At 42.9% G+C, this 24,463-nt stretch overlaps 1 non-coding gene across 1 annotated transcript; it reads right to left on the bottom strand.

Annotated features, from left to right (window-relative positions):
- Nucleotides 1-1,495: 1,495 nt before the first annotated feature.
- On the bottom strand, nucleotides 1,496-1,602 carry LOC141636309 (small nucleolar RNA R71). The gene has a single exon (XR_012540930.1). It is a non-coding gene; the product is annotated as a small nucleolar RNA R71 (small nucleolar RNA).
- Nucleotides 1,603-24,463: the final 22,861 nt, after the last annotated feature.

The following is a 24,463-nucleotide window of genomic DNA, read 5'->3' on the forward strand; positions in this document are numbered from 1 at the left end:
CGTTTTAAGCATGAAACCTTCTGTCTATTTCGTTAATTTCATTGTTGTTATCAATGTTAGTATGAGTAGCTAAATCAATTGTGCTAGGATGTAGGCGAATTATAGCGTAGGCGGCGTAGTATTGTTTTGGATTGAATTCGCGTGTCAGTCGATCGACCGCCATACCTGGTCGATCGACTGACCACGTGAGATTACCTTTCGTTTTAATTGATTTTAATGTTGTATTTAACGAATCGAATGCATGCGACCAGTTAGATGCTTAATTTATAACTGACCCATTAGATCGAAAGATAGGGACAATTGTTAGACCACCAATTAAAATGACTAAACTGTGCTGAGATCGAAAGATAGGTATAGTATAGACCGTTAGTCACTTTTCGGGATGAGAGTCAGTATTAGTGATATTAGGGACTTATAGCGAGATCGAAAGATGCTATCTGTTAAGAGTGGACCGAGAGGACCTCTTGTTTTCCCGCCTCACTTGTGTTTGATTCAGACCGACTTAGTATCTTTGCCGCCAAGTCGTAATGAACCGACCATCCTAGTACCCCTTCTTTATCTGTTTAATCCGTCTTTTTAGTTTATTGTCTTTATTTATTCTTAGCTATAGACCAATTAAACTCAACCCATACACTCGTTACCTTAGACTAGAATTAGACAGCTAGAAATTACGTCTGCCTCCTTGTGGTTCGACCCTGTTACCACTAGCCTAGGTTAGTCTTAATAGGAAATTATAAATCTTATTTTTGGTACTCACAACGACGGGTATCAAATTTTGGCGCCGTTCTTTAGGTGAGGCAATTGTTCTAATTTTTAATTTTTTTTATTTAGTCTTTCTTTAGTTTAAGGGACTTCTGTTCCTTAAACTTTTCTTATATTCTTTTTGTAGTTTCTTCTTATGCGCAGGTCACAGGGTGGTGAACTAGTACCATTAAATCCTGAGATCGATAAATCCTTGCGCGAGTTGAGACGATCACAAAGGGTATTACCGACAGAGGAAGAGCTGAGTACTCTGTCAAGCTACTACGAGAACGCTCTGTTCGAAGGAGATCCACTTACATCTCCTGCCTCTATTTCTTCAGCTGAGACAGTTACTTCTCTAGAAATCCCAGTCATGGCTGAAGAAACAACCATTGCTAGTCACTCAGAGCCTACAGCTGCGAATCTCTACAAAGGATTCGAACTACCTGGGGAGGCGAGAAAATTCGAGCCAAAGCCTTCCTACATTAACCTGGTTGAGAGAAACCAGTTCGGGGGAGCTGCAAATGAAGATGCAGCCAAGCACATGGAGATTTTTATTGATTATTGCTGCTCTATACCCCCGCCGGCCGGTGTGACCCAAGATCAGATAAAGGAGACCATGTTCATTTTCTCTCTTCGTGACGCTGCAAGAGAGTGGTATAGAGATCTGGACCGAGCCGCCCATGGGATCACCGACTGGAATTCCTTAGCCCTGGCATTCTACAAAAAGTACTTCTCTGCCTCGAAGACGAATGCCATTAGAGCTCAGATCACGAGCTTTAAACAAGGGCCAGATGAGAACTTCCATGAAGCATGGGTCCGTTTCAAGAAACTGGTGCGAACCATACCGCACCATGGGTTCGAAAAATGGAGCTTGTGCAATCAGTTCTATAATGGACTGTATGACGATCAGAGGGCCATATTGGATGCTGCAGCCAATGGCCGATTTGCTGAGAACATGGGAGAGACTAAGGGGTGGAAGATTATCGATGATTTGGCCACTCATAAGGCCGAATATGGGAATTCGAGAGGAAACCAGAGGAGAGCTGCTGAATCTTCCTCTGTTGCTGCACTAGAAGCCCTCACTGCAAGGTTTGACAAATATGAATTAGGAGGAGCTTCTAAAGGTGGGATGAACCAAGTAAATGCTGTTTCAGACGGTCCTTTCGTCTGTAGAAGATGTGGAGCTGAGGGACATGTCTCAGAGAATTGTCCCAGTCCTTTCGAGTCTTGTGCTGCCTTTCAACACTATAGGCAGACAAACACGTACTATGAGCCGAATGTCCACCCCAACTTGAGGTGGAGTAGCCAGAATGTTCTAAATCCGACTCAACCTCCACAGCAGCAGCAGCAGCAAGCTTATGTGCCCCCTCATCATAAGCAACAACAATACCAAAAACCCCCTTATGAGCCGCAGCAGCAACAACAATCCCATGGTTATGATTTTGCTGAGTTTAAGAACTTGGTGCTGAAGGAGTCCCAAGCTAGAGAGGCCGGAATGAAGCTACTAGAGAGCCAAATTGCTCAATTGGCTAGTAAGAGCACCACTCGAGCTCCCGGACACTTACCGACTCAAACTGACCAGAAAGAGACCCTAAATGCCATTACTTTAAGGAGTGGGTCTACCCTGGAGGGGCCTGCTATGGTCGAGGATGCCCCTGAAAAGAATGAGGCGGAACCGAGTCAAAACAAAGCTGTAACGAATAATTCAAAGAAAAAGGCGTCTACCAGGTATATCAGTCGATCGACTGATATACCCGGTCGATCGACTGAGATGCGGGTTACAGGAGCTTCTGGAACTGTACACCTCGGTCGATCGACTGAGGATAGTGGTCGATCGACCAAGATCACTGCTGATAGCGAGATTTTTTGTCCTCCGATGCCCGACAACTTGAGGGATCATTTGTTCCGGGGCACGACAACACCGAAGGTGTTAGGGCCAGGCCCGAGTGCTGATGGGTCCGTCCCGATTCCAAAGTTTGACCCAATGTCGGTCAATGGCTCACATTTGAGACGGTCTGAGGAGGGTTCAAGCTTTAACAAGGAGAAAGTAGTGGACTTCCAGCTTAAGTCCACGGATGCCGGCATGCGCAACTTAGAGGAGAGGGCTAAGGTACTTCTTACAGCCCCATATCCGGAGAGACTAGTGCCGACAAAGGAACAGGTATCTTTCAGTAAATTTGAGAAAGTAATTCGTAGCTTGAATGTACAAGTACCTTTCCTTGAGTTGGTCAATCAAGTGCCTGCCTACACTAAATTCATGAAACAACTCATGTCTAAGAAAAAGTCACTTGAACATGTTCATACTGTCGCATTAACTAAAGAGTCATGCTCTTACTTGTCTCACACTGCACCTCACAAGCTAGAGGACCCGGGTAGCTTTTCTGTTCCTTACAATATAGGTACCTTCTCTATTGAGAAGGCATTATGTGACTTAGGAGCTAGTATAAGCGTCATGCCTTTGAGTCTAGCTAGGAAGCTCAAATTGACTAGGTTCGCAGTGACAGATATGACAGTACAGATGGCTGACCGATCTGCGGTCCAGCCAATAGGAGTCTTGGAGGACATCCCTGTCCAAATAGGGAAGTTTTTCTTCCCCGTCGACTTCGTGGTACTTGACATGCCTGAGGATGCCCATATTCCCATTATTTTGGGTAGGCCATTTCTGCACACTGCTGGTGCAGTAATAGATGTCGGTCTAGGAACCCTGACTTTTAAAGTGGGCAAGCATTCTATTGTTTTTGCCCAACCGGCTAAGAAAAAGGACCCCATGTGGCCTGTGATTTGTAACACGGTTTCTGACAAGAAATCGTACTTTGTGCTTCCTGATTTACCTATCTCTATTCCTGTTGTAACCCCTCTGCCCCATACTGGGAGCAAATTGGAGGAAGATTTGTCTATTTCTGACAATGCAGGAGCTGGTTTGGGGAAGGAAGAGCTGCAGGTCACTCTAGCTGCGAAGAAGACAATCATTTCACGAGGAGGGCTTGGTTGCCTTAGCTATGCCACTGACGAGGAAGTTGATGACGAGTTGGTCAAGACAAGGGAGTCCGACTTGGATTCCGATGAGTAAGAAGAGGTCATTGACTGGGGAGATGATGAAAGTGTTGATCCGTTGAGCCATACGGACGTGGAAGCTAAGAAGGGTGCAACTGCTAAGATAAGCACTGTTGAGGCTACCTCTAGTAGCCATAAGCCGACGAAGTGGGCCATTCCGTGGCCGTTGTTGATCAACTACTAGTTGATCACATGTTTTCCAAACTTTTTATTTGCTTTTGTTAGACACTTTTTCTTGCTTTTGTGTGCGCGAAACTTCGCATATTATTTTGCTTGCTTAGGATTTTATACGTTTGAGACTTTGCTTTGGGTTCTTGCGCAATTTTGGGCGCGTATTATTGTGCATTAGCAGGTTTTTTAGACCTCTTTAGCTCACGTAATTGAGCAAATACGAAGAAATAAGGAGTACAAAGATTTTTTACCGATCGACCGCTACATTGGTCGATCGACTGAGTTGCACTTTCCAGGAGCTACTGTTCCTGACACATTGGTCGATCGACTGCCGTTCTTAGTCGATCGACCAAGGACGCTGTTGTACCTCTGTTCACGACCTCTCCCCTGCTGTGTTTGGTCGATATACGGACTTAAGGGAGTTTTCTACTCCACTTTATTTTCCGTCAAATTATTTATTTCTTCTAATTTTCTCATTTGTGCACATATTTACCGCTTCAAAAATTGTCTTCTCGATTTTATGCGTGGTATTTTATTTGTCTTTCAGGTACTTATTGGTAGCACTGCTGGCTACTGAAACCTCCTAGCTCACGCTGGTTTGGGGAGGTTTCCTTTGCTGTGCCTAAAGTCTTGTGAGTTCCTTGTTTTCACTTCATGTTTTTTTTTTTCATTTTCTCGCAAATTCCCATTTCTCTTTTCTTCATTACATGATTTTGCACAATGGGGACATTGTGCGATTTGGTTTGGGGAAGGGTTTTGCGTCGCATATCATTTGCTTGTGTAGATACCCGTATCCGTCGATATTGGAATTTATAGAGAACCCGACAAACACCCGATGATGATAGGACACATGTATTCTTTAGTTGTCATTGTCATTATTTGGGTTCGTTTTACGATGTAGAATGGGCGTCGTCGATGAAGTATTTTATTAATTTAAATGATATTTAAATTATGGTTTTTTAGGTGAATTCAATTTACTTTATTTTATTTTGAATTTATTTTCCCAAGTTTATTTTATTGAAAATAAAATAAATAATTGATTTGAAAAATCATTTTATGAATATATTTGATTTGAAAAATCATTTATTTTAATGTGTTAATTGATTTGAAAAATCGATTTTAAAAGCGAAGAAAACTCGTTTTAGAAGCATGTTTTTGAGCTCGATTTTAGCTCGGTTTTTGGGCCCGTTTTCTTTACGACTTGGCACGAATATCGAGTACACTAACCAACCTAAGCCTCTACCCATCCACCCTTGTTCGAACCCCCTATCCACGGCCCAAATTCCATCCCCAAACACCCCCCAACAGCCCGCGCATAACCAATGCAGCCCCCTGTTTTGCGTGCCAATTCCCAAGCCCAAAACCCGCTCCAAACACTACGAAGACCCGTACCCATTAACTCTAACCCATACCCTAGTATCCTACCCATATTATCCTAGCTTAATCACCAAGAAAACCCCCCTCAAACCCTCACAAAAGCTGCTGGACAGCAGCCATACGGGATGAAGCCCGATTGCCTCTCCCTCTCTTTTACCCTACTTTAACTCCTTATAAATACCACCCCTTCACCATACATTCATTCCTCTAAGTTCTCCATACATCCTACCATCACCCACAAGCTTTAAACCTCAGAAACAAACCCTAAACATCCTTCAAAAATCCTAAACAAAACCGACACACAAACTGATCTGTTTGTGCGTCCTCTTCGAAAACCCTTTCGTTCCTCCATCAAACCTCCATCAAAACTCGAGTTTCTTGTTCCTAATTAACCACATAACATCCATCTACATATTAGACAAAGATTTACGAGCCAAATTGCCCTTGAGAGTACACGAAATCCCTCGAAAAACAGAGTGAAATAACACTCTGTTTTCGCGGTTTATTCTTGTCTGTCCAGTTCTGTTTGTGCTCGTTTTTCGTGCCCAATAACCCAAAACGAGCAGGGGTTGCTTTAAGATTCCTGTTCTCCTCTCTTTCTAGTTTTCAAAACATCTTTTAAATCGAATTTTCGTCGTGAAACGAGGGAGATATCATCGTTTGAAAATCGCTGTCCAGAAAGTTTCCAAAACGCGTGTTTGCTTTATTCTTCGTCGACGACGGCCTCTCGAGATAAAATCTACCATCGATTACGACCCAAGACGGTGTCAACGATACATGTAGGTTGAGGGTGCATCAAATCCTCCTCTTCTCCCTTTTATTTCGTTTGTTTTATGCTTCTTTTTTATTGTCTTATTTTTTGTTTGTTTTCGTTTGTTTATCGTTTGTCCTAATTAACTATGAAACTAGTTAGTCCGAGTATGAGTTAAAGTACCACCATGAACACCCGCGTTGACTTGAGATGGGAAAAGAAACCGCTACATCAGTCGGTCGTACACCCCCGTCTCATTTACATATCCTCGTGTTCAAGGTAGGGCATAAATAAAACGATTGTCTAACTTCGTTCTTCGCTTTCGACCCCCTTATTGTTTCGGCCAAATCGACATACCCTAGGACCCGTTGTATGTTAGTTTAACCTCTGATTGTTAACCTATGACGTATTTAGATGACATTAAATTAATTTAATAACCTAATTAGACACATTAGGGTACATCGACATAGCTTTAAAAATCAACTAACAATTCTGTAAATAATTGAACGCATCTCTCTTATCACTTGATTTCTCGCTAGCATAGGAGTGCGTGATTAGCACCTTCCTATTAAAACTCGACGAGTAAGCGTTAATCTTATGATATCTGACCTAATTGGACCCTTTAGGCCGTGTAGAATAACACACTTTGCGCGACAATCAATCAACTTTGTTTCTAACTCGTTTTCTAACTTGTTTCCTATCCCTTTTCGCAAACATTCGATCTAACCAATGAACTTAACTTAGGAACTAGGTTGACCTTATCTTGGCCGTTGGTTTAGGGCCGTTGGTTTAGGCCGTGGGGTTGGCCACGTCTTTCCTTGTCTCGTTTGTTTTATATCTTTTGTTCTTTGTCGTTTGATAGCTTGTAATTTATCGTTTGTTTATCGAGTTGTAATTTTCGAGTTTGTTTTACTTCTTTTGAGTCAAAACCTCTTCAAAAAACCTTAGTCTTGTTTGGTTAGACGGTTGTTCCCCAATGCTTGTAGGAGCGTAGTAAACCGCATGTTGTCTAAAGCAACATGGCCCGGTTTATGCTAATGCATGCTTTGGTGCGTAGCCCTATGTCTAATTCGATGAGATTAAGCGCGAGCACGCATTACGAGGAGTGACCCAAGGCCGTGGGTCATGTGAGCCGTGGGCCACCCCTCATGTGTACGGTTTTCTAGGCCAAACGGCCACGTGTGGTGTCATGTATTGCGTTGTATGTAGCAATTGTATTTAGATCGAGTTGTATCTTTAATTTGTTGTTGTGTCGGCATGAAATGCCTGGTTTGTAATAGGTAGATCCCAACGGCTCCCCCATTCCCCTTCAAGCCTTGTTTGTTTCGTTTGAATGTTGCTAGCTCAATCAACCCACATGCTAAATTACAACTTTGACAAAGTTAGTTTAGTTGCATCTAAAACGACATAGAAATTGTTGTCACATGATAGGGTTAAAACAACGTTTGCATATCATACATCGTAGTAGCTATGACCTTGTTTGAAATCCGACACTTGACTTAGTAGAGGCCGTTATTGACGGGCGGGGTTGGGTGTCCTTATGGGCTTCCCAACACGTACCCTCACCCCTTACTCAAGATCTATGGTTTGTGGATCCGTCTAAATACCATTGGATTACGAGAGTCATTCAAATCGAGTGATATAGGGTACAAGTCTTTATCTTTAATCACTCGTAGTCGATTGGCTTTATGCTTTTCGATGAAAGGTGTAAAGTTGACTTGAACGGTTCCAAGTTCCCAAAAAACTTGGTGGCGACTCTAATTGGTCTTAATTCGATTCGAAAGAACCTCGAGTCGATTATGCCTGGTGTGGATCCCGCGGACGCAGTTCTCGAGGGCCTTGTCCACAGTTTGGCGACTCCGCTGGGGACAAGAGGACTAGTTACACTTTGTTTCTAGGGTCTTTTCCTCCGAGGTGAAACTTGAAAAGAAAGTGTTGGAAAGTAAAAGATTACTCATAGTGCTACGATTCATGCATAAACCCTTAAGGACTTGCCCGGGCCGTCCCAGCGTTTCTTCGTGATGCGTGGGGGGCGACGTCCCACTATGCTAGGAAGCTGCACATTGCTCGCTTCCACTTCACCTCGCGTGGTTCTTGATGGTGGGGACGATCTTCTAGGTACTCTACCTTAAGACACCTTGCTTTATAAGACCGCAAAAGGATGGAGGGCATAGACCTTCTTGTAGAAGACTTGCCGAGACTTAGAGATGTCTAGGAGCATACATCCTGTAACATGAGAATGACAATGTGCAAATTGTTTTCCCGAGTCTTTTCGAAATTTCCCATGTCCTTTTCAAAACCGAACTTTTGAACAACTTACTTTCAAAATAGCATGGTTTTAAAAACGCGGAATGCTGCCCAAATAGGACTAGAATTTTCGGCCCAAAATGAGCTTTTATAGCCGGCATGCTGCCCATTTCAAATCTCATTTTCGAATCAATCTTTCGTTTTTTTCAAAACCAATCCAAAATGCCTCTCGAACCTCAACCAAGCATGAAATGCGTCAAGTCGTGTCCAGGTCATGGCCGTGTTAGGCCGGGTGTGTTTCGTTCTAAGAGTCTAGAACACGACCTTGTTGGGTCACCCAAGCTCACCTCTTGGGCCTTGAGTCATGTTGGTCGACCTTTTGGTCTAGGATAGTCCACAAAAACGCCCAAGCTAGGCCATTTAGGGCGTTTCACCCGAACCTATGGGCTATGTTAGTCCAATCACGGGTTTAGTCACACCGAGTCCAGTTTAGAATCGTGCTATGACAGTTTGAGTCATGTCGTTTTGCCGAGTCTAAAATGAACCAAGGTCTAAATCCAACCGTGAGTCGAACCTTTGGTTAGTCAGTCTCAAGTCGAGTCTTTGTTTGAGTCAAGTTGGGGTCGTGTCCTTAAGTGTGCAGGGGCTCTTACTTTAAATATTGACTCAGTACGGGGTTTTCTTGTAGAAAGGCCGCCAAAAACCCGACGTCAAGCAATGGAAGATGCTGTTAACAAGCTCACTGAGGCCGTGAACCTCATGATGACCCGAATGGATGCAATCGAATCTAAGCTGGGTGAAGATTCCCCTCCACCTCTGACTGATCTGGAGAAACGGTTCAAGTTCATCGAAGACCGTTTGAAACTCTCCCAGGGGAAGAACATTCACTATGAGAATGCTAGGGCCTATGCCCCGGTGCAGGATAAGTTGCCCACGAACATGGTACTCACTGACATCCCAAAGTTTAAGGGCACAGAAGATCCAGTCCACCATGTTAAGGCCTATAAGGGGTACTTAGCACTAAAGGGAGTACCTGCTGACATGCTCTCTGAAATCTTTGCCCAATCTCTGGATGAACACCCGAAGGCGTGGTTCTACAATCTGGACCTTAAGAACTTCCCTACTTTCGAAGATATCACGGTGGAGTTTTGTAAGCACTATGCTGATAATGTCGAGATTCAGACCAATATAAGGACATTGGAGGTGATGACACAGAAAGAAAAGGAAGGATTTACTGAGTTCCTTGCAAGATGGCGCGCTGAAAGCGTGAAATTAGCCAAGAAGCCTGACGAAGTTGAAATGGTAGATAAGTTCGTAAAGAATCTACGACCTATTTACCGCAATGCTCTGAAATACCAGAATTTTGGCTCTTTCAAAGAATTGATAAGAATCGGGATAAAGGTAGAAGATGATGTCATAAGGGCAGAGGCTGAAAAGCCGAAAGGGTACCTCGGGGCCTCATCGTCTAAGGGCAAGGCCCCAGCAACGGCCCATATTGATGAAGCCATCAATCTCTTAGAAGGGCAATCGAAGAAGTCGCAACGCCAAACACCTAGGGCATTCACCGATATTGGATGCACTTATACATACGCTCTCCAAAGGCTCATAGCCCAAGGAAAGCTGAAGCCTATTGGTCCAACTCCGGACCCTCCCGCTGATCAACAAGGTAAATGGTATAAACCAAATGCCTATTGTGCCTTTCATCAAGGGAAAGGCCATGATACTGAAAGGTGCTATCGACTGAAGCACGAAATTCAAGACATGATTGAGAATGGAACACTCCCGATCCCAAATCGTTAAAAACCCAATAACATCACCAATCCATTTGGCGATCACGCCAACTTTGTTTCAAGACAAAGGTTGTCGATTATTCCCATCTTATCCATAAAATATTTGTGGATTGCTCTAAATTTTTGCCAAGCCCGAAGAATGAAATTCAAGTCGGGAGTCTTGCTCTAGAATGTACTCCTCTCGTTAACGAAGTTAATAAAGGACAATTCGATTCACCAACCTTCATCATTGACGTAGATCCTCAGAGGACTACCTCGGGATGGAGGAAGACCATCAAAGGGATCAAGGACAAGGGCCGAGCATCTAAGTTGACAACTGAACAAGGGAAAGCTCAAGACCAAATTTAAAAATTATGAGTCGGCATCTATTTTCTTATCTTAGTCGAGTCGAGTCTAGGACTTTCTTTTCTTAAAGTTGAGTCGTTTGTTCCACGATGACCTAGGGTATGTCCTAGGAATCGTTCCTTCGAGTCTGTTAAGCTTTTCTCTTTCCAATAAAAAGTTCCAGTTTCGTTTCCAAATATGTCTTGTTTCCAATCCTCAATCATTCCGAAACATGATAAAACGCACAACACACTCAAAGGCATCCCTGGGGTGGAAATATGTCTCGTTTCAAAATGTAAGGTACACTAGGATCCTGTGTTTGATTCCTTTACCTATTCCATGTCTGGCGGTAGAAAACCTCCATCAAAACCAATGCTTAACACAAGCCTTTAGATGATTCTATGATGAACCCGGACTAGCTCCTGGTTTCCCTATCGGTGATGGAAGGCAAACCCATCCCCACAAAATCATCCCATCTCGAAGAGAGAAGATATCAACCCGTTCTAACAAGGAATTGTTAGTTCCTACCCAAATTAGTTGGCGAAGCCAAGTTTTCAAGGTGTATCCATTTCTGACTAGGAGAATGAGTAGAAGACCATTTTCACAAAAAAAAAAAAGGATGAAAAAAAAAAAGAAAAATGAAAAAAGAAAAAGTGATAAAAGAAGAAGAAAAAAAGAAAAAAGAAAAAAAGATGTTGAAGTTATTGCAAAAGGTTTTTGGTTGAATGTCGAAGTTACGGAAGCCAGAAGTCAAGTCAAGTACCCATAGTTGAAGTTCAATGGGCGAAGCCCAAAAGCTTAAGTAGTAACCTCTTTACCCTCTAAGTCCTTCCTGAGACGATTCTGAGGATAGTCGGAATTTTGAGAATCATTCCGCTTGTGTTGTTACACCCAGCCTTTAGGGTCCAGACATGGAAATTTGAACCTACATCATTTTCCAACCCATTTGCACTCGTGGTTCATCAAACCCGAGACACCCATTCCAGCCACATCAGCAGCCATAGCCCTTGGCCTTAGCACCAGAAAATGAACCTTCAGAATGACGGTCCACTATTCAAGCCTTTTGTTACCAAGCTCCACATCCCAAAGAACCACAACCTTTTGTACCAACCCTAGATACGGGATTTAACGGTACCTTACAGGCTAGAATGGGATACGACATGATACCTTAGGTGAAACCTTCGAGTGTGTACACACAATCAATATGCCAATTTAATGCACCTTGATCGAACTACGTCGGATTTGATTTCGCTCCACGCGAATACGTAGGCAGTCCTTCAGAATAAGGGATTCAATCCACTCATCAACCAAGTTGTCATCTTGTCGGTTTCTTACGGGTCTTAACCAAGTCCAAATGAAGCCACCTTTGTTGGAGTCGGTCTTAGCATTCGATGTAAGCTAGGATAAGGATATAGGTTCAGATGAATAGTATCAAGTCTCAGAATGAGCTTTATCGAACGGTTTAGGCAAAGATGCTGAGTCATATAGATGTGGGTTTGTGTTGGGAAAAGAAAATATGAAAACCCGCTGAAAAGAAAGAAGGCGTGGAAGAAAAATAGTAAAAGCCCGCTGAAAAGAAAGAAGGCGGTGGCAAGAAATGATGAAAACTCGCTGAAAAGAAAGGAGGCGAGGAGAAGAGTGACAGAATGTTTCCAACAAGAGTGATGTGTGATGTCCAATTATTCTCATAAAAGCAGTCTGTGTTTAGTGTCTAGGCGAAGCTAACGTTGTTGCTCCGTGAGTTTAATCCACCTTGTCAATGTCAAGTGATCTTGATTCCCATGTGACCTCGGGAGCACGCCCATGCCATACGATATCTTCGTCCCAAGTCCGACGACCTTGTGATTCCCGTTTGTCATCTTTTGGCGTCAGAATGGCCAATTTACATTTCTACCCCCAACAAGTCAATAGTTGAATTAAAACTCGTGCACACTTGCGGTTTTATTTTCCTTTTTTGTTTTACGGTAGCGGGCTACGCCCACGTTGTTTACGGGTCATACAGAGTGTCTGAGTCGCATTTCATGCTCACCCATCAAGGTTCGATTTCAAAATGCCAAAGATTTCAGAATTCCGAAATTTCAAAAACTTTTTGCATCAAATTTTGGGTCGACGACCCAACATCCAAGGGATTCATTTCAAATTCAAAATTTGGGTCGATGGCCCAATTATTCAAAATTTTCAACTTGTTCAAATTTCGGGTCGATGACCCAGTCTTTCAAATTTGATTTTAGGTCGACGACCCAACGTTCCAACACTTCAACTTCAAACCTCGGGTCGATGGCCCAATATTCTAAGTGATTCAAAATCCGGGTCGATCGCCCAATTATTCAAGATTTTCAACGTGTTCAATTTTCGGGTCGATGACCCAATCTTTCAAATGATTCAATTTTCGGGTCGATGACCCAATCTTTCAAATGATCTAATTTTAGGATCGATGATCCAAATGTGCTTATGTGATGATTATTTCTAGTACGTTTTTGTGTTTCAAATATAGCAGGATATGCTTCAATTGGGGGCTCTAAAGTCTTCGACTTTAGAGCCATTACAAATCGGGGGAGCTGGCCGTTGGCTTCGAGACCATTATCAAGATGTAAAGGATGACATCCACCAAGAATTCAATTCAATACAAGAGTATGAAATGGAAGAATTCCGTAGCTGAAAGCAAATGATGAAAGCGGCGGCAACCTCCTTGGAAAGTCCCGTCCTATTCGGACAAGCGCCAAAGAGATGATAAATTTTGGGCAAATGTCGGCGAGATGATGAATTTTGGACATACGCCAAAGATGATAAACTTTGGGCATGTGTCAAGAAAGATCTTAGAACTACGACGCGGTTTGATTCCGTCGAAACGGATACGTAGGCGCCCGAGGATAAGGCTCAACCCACCATTTATGCAATTTATGGGTCGATGACCAACGATTATAACCTCGACACAAATCAAGCAAGAGTCAATCCCCAACGAAGTTTCGGTATGATCTCTTCTTATGGTCAAGGCGAGCTTATATACGCAAGTCTAATGGACTATAAACGACCCGAAGAATCCTCGGTCGAGAGAGACTGGGGTATACTTTGACTTTCGCCTTGTCCAAGCCTCGGTCAAAGTGGGGGCTCAGAGATACCCGTATCCGTCGATATTGGAATTTATAGAGAACCCGACAAACACCCGATGATGATAGGACACATGTATTCTTTAGTTGTCATTGTCATTATTTGGGTTCGTTTTACGATGTAGAATGGGCGTCGTCGATGAAGTATTTTATTAATTTAAATGATATTTAAATTATGGTTTTTTAGGTGAATTCAATTTACTTTATTTTATTTTGAATTTATTTTCCCAAGTTTATTTTATTGAAAATAAAATAAATAATTGATTTTAAAAATCATTTTATGAATATATTTGATTTGAAAAATCATTTATTTTAATGTGTTAATTGATTTGAAAAATCGATTTTAAAAGCGAAGAAAACTCGTTTTAGAAGCATGTTTTTGAGCTCGATTTTAGCTCGGTTTTTGGGCCCGTTTTCTTTACGACTTGGCACGAATATCGAGTACACTAACCAACCTAAGCCTCTACCCATCCACCCTTGTTCGAACCCCCTATCCACGGCCCAAATTCCATCCCCAAACACCCCCCAACAGCCCGCGCATAACCAATGCAGCCCCCTGTTTTGCGTGCCAATTCCCAAGCCCAAAACCCGCTCCAAACACTACCAAGACCCGTACCCATTAACCCTAACCCATACCCTAGTATCCTACCCATATTATCCTAGCTTAATCACCAAGAAAACCCCCCTCAAACCCTCACAAAAGCTGCTGGACAGCAGCCATACGGGATGAAGCCCGATTGCCTCTCCCTCTCTTTTACCCTACTTTAACTCCTTATAAATACCACCCCTTCACCATACATTCATTCCTCTAAGTTATCCATACATCCTACCATCACCCACAAGCTTTAAACCTCAGAAACAAACCCTAAACATCCTTCAAAAATCCTAAACAAAACCGACACACAAACTGAACTGTTTGTGCGTCCTCTTCGAAAACCCTTTCGTTCCTCCATCAAACCTCCATCAAAACTCGAGTTTCTTGTTCCTAATTAACCACATAACATCCATCTACATATTAGACAAAGATTTACGAGCCAAATTGCCCTTGAGAGTACATTTAAATCCCTCGAAAAACAGAGTGAAATAACACTCTGTTTTCGCGGTTTATTCTTGTCTGTCCAGTTCTGTTTGTGCTCGTTTTTCGTGCCCAATAACCCAAAACGAGCAGGGTTTGCTTTAAGATTCCTGTTCTCCTCTCTTTCTAGTTTTCAAAACATCTTTTAAATCGAATTTTCGTCGTGAAACGAGGGAGATATCATCATTTGAAAATCGCTGTCCAGAAAGTTTCCAAAACGCGTGTTTGCTTTATTCTTCGTCGACGACGGCCTCTCGAGATAAAATCTACCATCGATTACGACCCAAGACGGTGTCAACGATACATGTAGGTTGAGGGTGCATCAAATCCTCCTCTTCTCCCTTTTATTTCGTTTGTTTTATGCTTCTTTTTTATTGTCTTATTTTTTGTTTGTTTTCGTTTGTTTATCGTTTGTCCTAATTAACTATGAAACTAGTTAGTCCGAGTATGAGTTAAAGTACCACCATGAACACCCGCGTTGACTTGAGATGGGAAAAGAAACCGCTACATCAGTCGGTCGTACACCCCCATCTCATTTACATATCCTCGTGTTCAAGGTAGGGCATAAATAAAACGATTGTCTAACTTCGTTCTTCGCTTTCGACCCCCTTATTGTTTCGGCCAAATCGACATACCCTAGGACCCGTTGTATGTTAGTTTAACCTCTGATTGTTAACCTATGACGTATTTAGATGACATTAAATTAATTTAATAACCTAATTAGACACATTAGGGTACATCGACATAGCTTTAAAAATCAACTAACAATTCTGTAAATAATTGAACGCATCTCTCTTATCACTTGATTTCTCGCTAGCATAGGAGTGCGTGATTAGCACCTTCCTATTAACACTCGACGAGTAAGCGTTAATCTTATGATATCTGACCTAATTGGACCCTTTAGGCCGTGTAGAATAACACACTTTGCGCGACAATCAATCAACTTTGTTTCTAACTCGTTTTCTAACTTGTTTCCTATCCCTTTTCGCAAACATTCGATCTAACCAATGAACTTAACTTAGGAACTAGGTTGACCTTATCTTGGCCGTTGGTTTAGGCCGTGGGGTTGGCCACGTCTTTCCTTGTCTCGTTTGTTTTATATCTTTTGTTCTTTGTCGTTTGATAGCTTGTAATTTATCGTTTGTTTATCGAGTTGTAATTTTCGAGTTTGTTTTACTTCTTTTGAGTCAAAACCTCTTCAAAAAACCTTAGTCTTGTTTGGTTAGACGGTTGTTCCCCAATGCTTGTAGGAGCGTAGTAAACTGCATGTTGTCTAAAGCAACATGGCCCGGTTTATGCTAATGCATGCTTTGGTGCGTAGCCCTATGTCTAATTCGATGAGATTAAGCGCGAGCACGCATTACGAGGAGTGACCCAAGGCCGTGGGTCATGTGAACCGTGGGCCACCCCTCATGTGTACGGTTTTCTAGGCCAAACGGCCGCGTGTGGTGTCATGTATTGCGTTGTATGTAGCAATTGTATTTAGATCGAGTTGTATCTTTAATTTGTTGTTGTGTCGGCATGAAATGCCTGGTTTGTAATAGGTAGATCCCAACGGCTCCCCCATTCCCCTTCAAGCCTTGTTTGTTTCGTTTGAATGTTGCTAGCTCAATCAACCCACATGCTAAATTACAACTTTGACAAAGTTAGTTTAGTTGCATCTAAAACGACATAGAAATTGTTGTCACATGATAGGGTTAAAACAACGTTTGCATATCATACATCGTAGTAGCTATGACCTTGTTTGAAATCCGACACTTGACTTAGTAGAGGCCGTTATTGACGGGCGGGGTTGGGTGTCCTTATGGGCTTCCCAACACGTACCCTCACCCCTTACTCAAGATCTATGGTTTGTGGATCCGTCTAAATACCATTGGATTACGAGAGTCATTCAAATCGAGTGATATAGGGTACAAGTCTTTATCTTTAATCACTCGTAGTCGATTGGCTTTATGCTTTTCGATGAAAGGTGTAAAGTTGACTTGAACGGTTCCAAGTTCCCAAAAAACTTGGTGGCGACTCTAATTGGTCTTAATTCGATTCGAAAGAACCTCGAGTCGATTATGCCTGGTGTGGATCCCGCGGACGCAGTTCCCGAGGGCCTTGTCCACAGCTTGCATTCACATTTACATTTTGTATTGCATTGTTTATTTCATTCTTATATACAAAAATTCAAAAAAAAAAAATTGAAAATTTCAAAAATTCAATAAAATGCACGTTTATTTTAGCATATAGGTCGAGTCGGAACGGTAGTATTTCAAGGATGATATTGCATTTGCATCTGTTTTGCCTAAGCCTTGCTAATTGACATGTTATTAGTAGAATCGTGTAAATGCATACCCACGAGTTTTCGTTAATTATTTGCTGGACTTGAGACTTGACTTTGAGAATTGGCAAACTACATCATATTTCTGAGATTTAGAGCCTATAACTGGTGACATCTATGACCAGTTATTTAGGAATGTGAGTAGTACTCCTTATAAGACATGTCATATCAATGTGCATAAATATGAACTTAATCTGCTTAATACCTGTATGCATTCGATCTGTGGTTAGTTGACACATGTGGTAGAGGTTTCCCTTCTCTCGTTTCACCCATAAGCTCCACACTGCCAAAAATATCCTTTTTGTCCTATTTACTACATCCTACACTTAGCCTGCCTTGGTCAAGCTAGTAGTTTAGTTTTTGGGATTGTTACTTAGTTTTTGGTAGTAAATGCTCTTATTGAGATTTAGTTGGGAAAATGAAATGAAAGAAAAGAAAAGAAAAGAAAAGAAAAAGAAAAAAAATGATGATTCGAGAGAAAAGAAGATAAAAAGAGTTCTCAGATTGTTAAAGCAGCAATCGATCGATCGCCTTTTTGGTCGATCGACTGTGATTCGAGAAAAAGAGAAAGAATCAATTCGCATAATTCAAGCCTTTATCTTTTGGCGATTTTTCCCCCCATGTATTATTCATATTTTATGGGGAGTTAGTTGATTACTTTTATATCTGGAGATTGTGAGATTTGTGCTTGCTATAGCACCGTTCCATTTGTTTTTGAGCAAGAAGTTGGATGTTGCCATATGGTTCCGTTTCGGTACTAGCTTGATCACCTGTACCTCCACTTTTCCATAAATGTTTTGCCTCTTCTTACCCATACCTCACATATCCACATATATACCTCGGCATGTGTCATGGTCTCTTGTTGGTTGGAATGCGTATGTACGGTTGTAGAGATTGCTTACATATTAGACTGCAGGCATGTTCTTATAGGTCGTAGTTAGGTGAGAGTCTTTACAAAATAAATTCTTTCTATCCTCTTATATATTAACCTGTGCTTATGAGTGATTTGAGCGACCCGTGAGAGTCCAATTTGATAAGTCTCTACAGTTGACGGTTCCGTAGTTTTAACGACTCCATAACTCGTTTGCATAATTCGCATTGCTAATTGATTGTTGGTTAGTGCATTAAATTGGTTTAGGCTTTACATGTTGTAATTCGCTCTGAGATTGAACTCGTTCCATTAGGTCATTAGATCGAGTCTAGTTCTTGCTTGGGGACAAGCAAGGGTTTGGTTTGGGGAAGTTTGATGCGTGTCTTTTATATGATGTTTTACATCCCATTTTACAAGCATTTCAGAGCTCATTCATGTAGTTTATGCTACATTTCTCCCTATTTCCGTCTACTTCCGTATTTTTGTACATTATTGCAGAAATGTGAAGAATCCAGCGGAAATAGAGCTAAATCCATCCCCGAGTATCTTGCATTGCATTTGACGTGAAGTATTCGCTTAAGGAACGAGCTTGGTGCGCAATTCAAGGCCCAAAAGACAAATCCACGAGATTATAGAAGTCAAGTAGCAGCTTAAGCAGTCGATCGACCACTACCATCAGTCGATCGACCAACCATCGGGTTCCAGAAGCCACTGTTCATTGTTATTCAGTCGATCGACCAGTCCTAGCAGTTGATCGACCAAACTGCTATTCCAGACGAGAATTAAAAGACCGTGAATCTTGAAGCCCAAAGTTATGTTAGGTTTAGGAAATAAAGTTACGTTAGTGGCTATATAACGTAACCTAGAAACATCAGTTTTGACATCAAGTTTTTACATTAAGTTTTACATACGGTTCTTAGAAATAATTAGGGTTTGGGAAACTATTTCGCATTGGATTTTCGTCGTGATTTCAATCATTCCGTTACGATCCTTATGCAATTTCGGTATTCACTTGCTCTATTTTCAGTTCATCTTTATTGCATTGATAGTATAGGAATTGTTAGTTAGTCTCCCGAAACCGTATTCTCTTTATTGTTAATTGTTTGTTCATTCGTTTTAAGCATGAAACCTTTTGTCTATTTCGTTAATTTCATTGTTGTTATCAACGTTAGTATGAGTAGCTAAATCAATTGTGCTAGGATGTAGGCGAATTATAGCGTAGGCGGCGTAGTATTGTTTTGGACTGAATTCGCGTGTCAGTCGATCGACCGCCATACCTGGTCGATCGACTGACCACGTGAGGTTACCTTTCGTTTTAATTGATTTTAATGTTGTATTTAACGAATGGAATGCATGCGACCAGTTAGATGCTTAATTTATAACTGACCCATTAGATCGAAAGATAGGGACAGTTGTTAGACCACCAATTAAAATGACTAAACTGTGCTGAGATCGAAAGATAGGTATAGTTTAGACCGTTAGTCACTTTTCAGGACGAGAGTCAGTATTAGTGATATTAGAGACTTATAGCGAGATCGAAAGATGCTATCTGTTAAGAGTGGACCGAGAGGACCTCTTGTTTTCCCGCCTCACTTGTGTTTGATTCGACCGACTTAGTATGTCGCCGCCGAAGCCGTAATGAACCGACCATCCTAGTACCCCTTCTTTATCTCTGTTTTGCGAGTCTTTTTAGTTTATTCTCTTTATTTATTCTTAGCTATAGACCAATTCAACTCAACCCATACACTCGTTACCTTAGACTAGAATTAGACAGCTAGAAATTACGTCTGCCTCCTTGTGGTTCGACCCTGTTACCACTAGCCTAGGTTAGTCTTAATAGGAAATTATAAATCTTATTTTTGGTACTCACAACGACGGGTATCAACTGCAATGCAACTCTGAATGATTATGAGGAATTTGACTTGAGTGACTACCCACCTCACTTAGACAAAGAACTTGACAAACGGGAAACCAGAACCCCCATCATTGAGGAAACCGAGCCTATTAACGTAGGAACCGACAACACACCCAAGAACTTAGGATAGGGACAACCCTGGACCCCTCGGAAAGACAACAGTTCATTGATCTCCTCCACGAATACAAGGACGTATTCGCCTGGTCTTACAGAGACATGCCTGGGATTGACAGAAAAATCGCAGAGCACCGGATACCCATTAAACCCGGGGCTAAACCCGTGAAACAGAAGCTACGTCGGATGCGTCCTGAGTGGGCCCTAAAAATCAAGGAAGAGGTGGACAAACAGTTCAAGGCTAGGTTCATCAAAGTGTCTGAATACTCAGATTGGGTGGCCAACATTGTGCCGGTACCAAAGAAAGACGGAAGAATTCGGGTTTGCGTCGACTTCAGAGATCTGAACAAGGCAAGTCCAAAGGACAACTTCCCTTTGCCATATGTTGACATTCTGGTGGACAACACTGCCGAACATGCTCTCCTATCATTCATGGACGGGTATGCTGGGTACAACCAGATTAAAATGGCTAAGGAAGACATGCACAAAACTGCGTTCACCACACAGTGGGGTACATATTGCTACACGGTCATGCCTTTCGGTCTCATCAACGTTGGAGCGACCTATCAAAGAACCGCTACTACTCTCCTACATGATATTATGCACAAGGAGGTAGAGGTATATGTCGACATGATTGTCAAATCGAAAGAACGACACGGCCACATCAATGCCCTCCGGAAATTCTTCGCTCGTCTGCGGAAATATAACATAAGACTAAATCCTCAGAAGTGTGCATTCGGGGTCACCTCCGGAAAACTCTTGGGACATGTCGTCAGCAAAAGAGGCATTGAGATTCATCCAACCAAAATCAAAGCCCTTCAACAAATGCCTCGGCCTAGGAACGAGAAGGAGATTCGGGGATTTCTCGGTCAGGTTCAATACATCAGCCGATTCATTGCCAAGCTTACTATGATTTGTGAACTGATATTCAAGAAGCTTCGTGCCTCCGATCACACCGATTGGGACGACGACTGTTAAAAGGCATTCGACAGGATAAAGGAAATCCGATCGAAACCTCCTGTCCTCATGCCACCTCAACCGGGGATTCCTCTATCCCTATACCTGACTGTTACCGACACAGCCATGGGAGCAATGTTAGCACAAACAGTTGGCAACGAGGAGCGAGCCATCTACTACATCAGCAAAAAGTTCATTGAGTACGAGACGAGGTATACCCAACTGGAAAAGACGTGCCTTGCCCTAGTATGGTCAACAAAGAAGCTGCGGCATTACATGCTCAGCTACACGGTCCACATCTACTTCAAGATGGACCCGGTTAAATACATCTTCGAAAAACCCGTACTAAACGGAAGGCTGTCTAGATGGACACTCATGATGTCCGAATTTGACCTCAAGTTTGTACCCCTCAAAGTTATCAAGGGAAGAGCAGTCGCCGATTTCCTAGCCGAAAATCCCGTCAACGAGGATCCAACGACCGACACATGGTCACTTCCTGACGAGAACATCCTTTGTGCCGACTCCGACGCATGGGACCTATACTTTGATGGTGCATCTAATCTGAGAGGCTTCGGAGTAGGAATCCTTCTAATATCACCAGAGGGAGAACATGTTCCGATCTCGGTCAAGCTGGACTTTGCCGTCACCAACAATGCCACTGAATATGAAGCATGTCTCATCGGCCTACAAGCAGCCATCACACTTAGCATCAAGAGACTGAGGGTCCACGACGATTCCTCACTCATCATGAATCAGGTATCCGGATCATGGAAAATCCGATCTGACAGCTTAGCTCCCTACCGAGCAAAGATCAATCAAGAGGCCGAGTTCTTCGATCAAGTCGACTACTTCCACTTGCCGCGAGAGGAAAGTCAATTTGCTGATGCCCTGGCAAAACTTGTCGCGCTCATCAATATTCCCGACGACATGGCATCAATGCCCCTATGAATCGAAAGACGGAGCGAGCCAGCTCACATCTGTGCCATTATCGACGACGAGGAAAACCATGATGAACCTTGGTACCAAGCCATCCTCAATTACAAAACCAAAAACGAATTCCCTCCCAACTCTGATCAAAGAGGACAAAGAGCCATCCGTTTACTTGCATCACAATTCGTGATAAACCAAAATCAACTCTACAAAAGAACACCCCAAGGAATTCTCCTCCTTTGCATTGACCATCACAAAGCCAAGAAGGTCATGGGAGAGGTTCACAACGGAGAATGTGGCCCTCACATGAGTGCAATGATGCTTACACGGAAAATCACGTGGCTAGGTTACTACTGGACCACCATGGAAGTCGATTGCCGTAACTACGTCAAACATTGCCATAATTGCCAAATCTTCGCCAACATACAACACATACCACCATCCCTTTTATACACCATGACGTCACCATGGCCTTTCTCAACCTGGGGCATCGACATCATCGGGAAAGTCAACCCGGTAGGCACCAAGGGGCATTGCTTCGTCCTCGTCGCCATCGACTACTTCACCAAATGGGTAGAAGCACAGTCATATGCGGTCTTGACCGCCAAACAAGTGGCCAAGTTCATTCAAAACAACATCATCTCCCGATATGGGGTACCCCATGAAATCATTAGCGATCAAGGCTCTCACTTCCGGGCGGAAACTCAAGCTTTGCTGGACAAGTACAAGATCAAACGACATCGATCATCCCTCTATCGTCCCCAAACCAACGGAGCGGTGGAGGCAGCGAACAAAACTCTTGTTACCATTATCAAGAAAATGCAAGACAACTACCGCGATTGGCCGAGCAAACTCCCATTCGCACTCTGGGGATACCGAACCTCCATTCGAACACCGACAGGCGCCACACCCTTCTACCTAGCATACGGTATGGAGGCGGTTCAACCGGTAGAGTTAGAGGTCCCATCTCTACGCATCCTATTAGAGAGTCAAGTCCCTGAGGCGGAATGGACCCGTCGAAGGTACGAACAACTCACCCTTCTAGACGAACGGCGACTCAACGCCTTGCACAACGTCCAGCTATACCAACGACGTATACAACGGGCATTCAACAAGAAGGTCAAACCCAGAAACATCCAGGAGGGCGACTTGGTCCTCAAGTCAGTTCGAGCATCATTACCCGTCGATCCGAGGGGAAAATTCAAACCCAACTGGGCCGGGCCATACCTAGTCAATAAAATACTTTTGAGGGGCGCAGTGAGACTGAGTGACCTAGACGGGGACGACTTTACAAACCCGACCAACCTAGACCAACTCAAGAAATACTACCCTTGAACCCTATCAACCAACAACCTAGCCTAGTTTTATAACTAGCATCGACCTCAACCCTTTTCAAGTCAAGTTCCTCAATATGTTCTGATTTGAAATTGTATGTTTTATCGAGTCTAAGCAGCGGCACCTTGCCCGTTTCGAATGTCCTTTGATCCGTCAAAGGCAACGTCCATTTGCACTACAAAAACAAACCCCGTGAACTACGAGCATGGTTTGATTTCACTTCTTCAGGTGGATACGTAGGCAGTTCCTCTTATGCCTGAGGGATACAACCACAAAACCCAATTCAAATTCACAAAACATTTCGAACTACGATCATGGTTTGATTTCACCTCTTCAGGTGGATACGTAGGCAGTCCTTTATTACACAAGAAGGATACAACCATTCCCACAATCAAATACAATCATTCCCATACAAAAATCCCCATCCCAAAAAAAAAGAAAAGGGAAAACCATTCCCTTTCCCCACAAAATACAAAAATGATCCTTTCTCCCTTTCCACAAAATACCACTTTCCCAAGTGCAAATGTTTAGGACGATTCAAATCAAATTGCCTTTACCAAATGGATGGAAGAAACAAGCGTTCACAATTTTCGACATGAGCAATCCTCTTATTTAATTAATAATGGGAAGGATTACAGTTTCAACAACAAATAAAGCTCGACAAGTCTACAACTTGTCAAAAGCTAAGGTGTCAACTAACACACCTCACATAGTAAAACTAGCACAAAACACACAACAACTAGCTAGTAAAACATAATAAAAACTCACAACAATAATACAACATAATAATAAGATGGGTAATGGAGGTCTTCACTCTTCCATTCTACCCTTGCCTTTTCCCTCGGGGTACATCTTCCCCTTGTTCTTCTTGTTGGCCTGCCTAGCATGGACTTCTTCCTCGGAACGGATTCTCAACGGATATAAGACGGCAATGGCCTCCGGTCTAGCACAAGACCCCATATTCGACCCAAGACGAGCCAATGCACGGCCCACCATATTCTTGGGGCCGGAACTCCTCCTCTTTGGTGGTCTCATCACATCAGGAGTAGCTCCATCAACATACTCCTCGAAGAAGGCACGGTTGGCCTTGCCAACTTCTCGATACTTCAAGTCGACAACCTCGTCCTTACGGAATTTGGATCTCTCTTCCAAGGACGGAGCTCGTGACCACTTGACATAAGCGGGAGTCACCCATGTCGTGGCAGCGGGGTTTGGCACCTCCCAAAGCGGCCGAGTGGCCCACCACCTTTCAAAGAATTCCACAAGCTCGGAGTTCCGGAAAACATTCTCTTAGACCAGGGTATCTTGAGCGGGCACCTTTTGTTGACGCCCCATTTGCCTCATGAGCCTTTCGGGATAAATGAAGGAAACAACC

This window comes from Silene latifolia, chromosome Y (genome assembly GCF_048544455.1).
Source record: "Silene latifolia isolate original U9 population chromosome Y, ASM4854445v1, whole genome shotgun sequence".
Taxonomy (NCBI): domain Eukaryota; kingdom Viridiplantae; phylum Streptophyta; class Magnoliopsida; order Caryophyllales; family Caryophyllaceae; genus Silene; species Silene latifolia.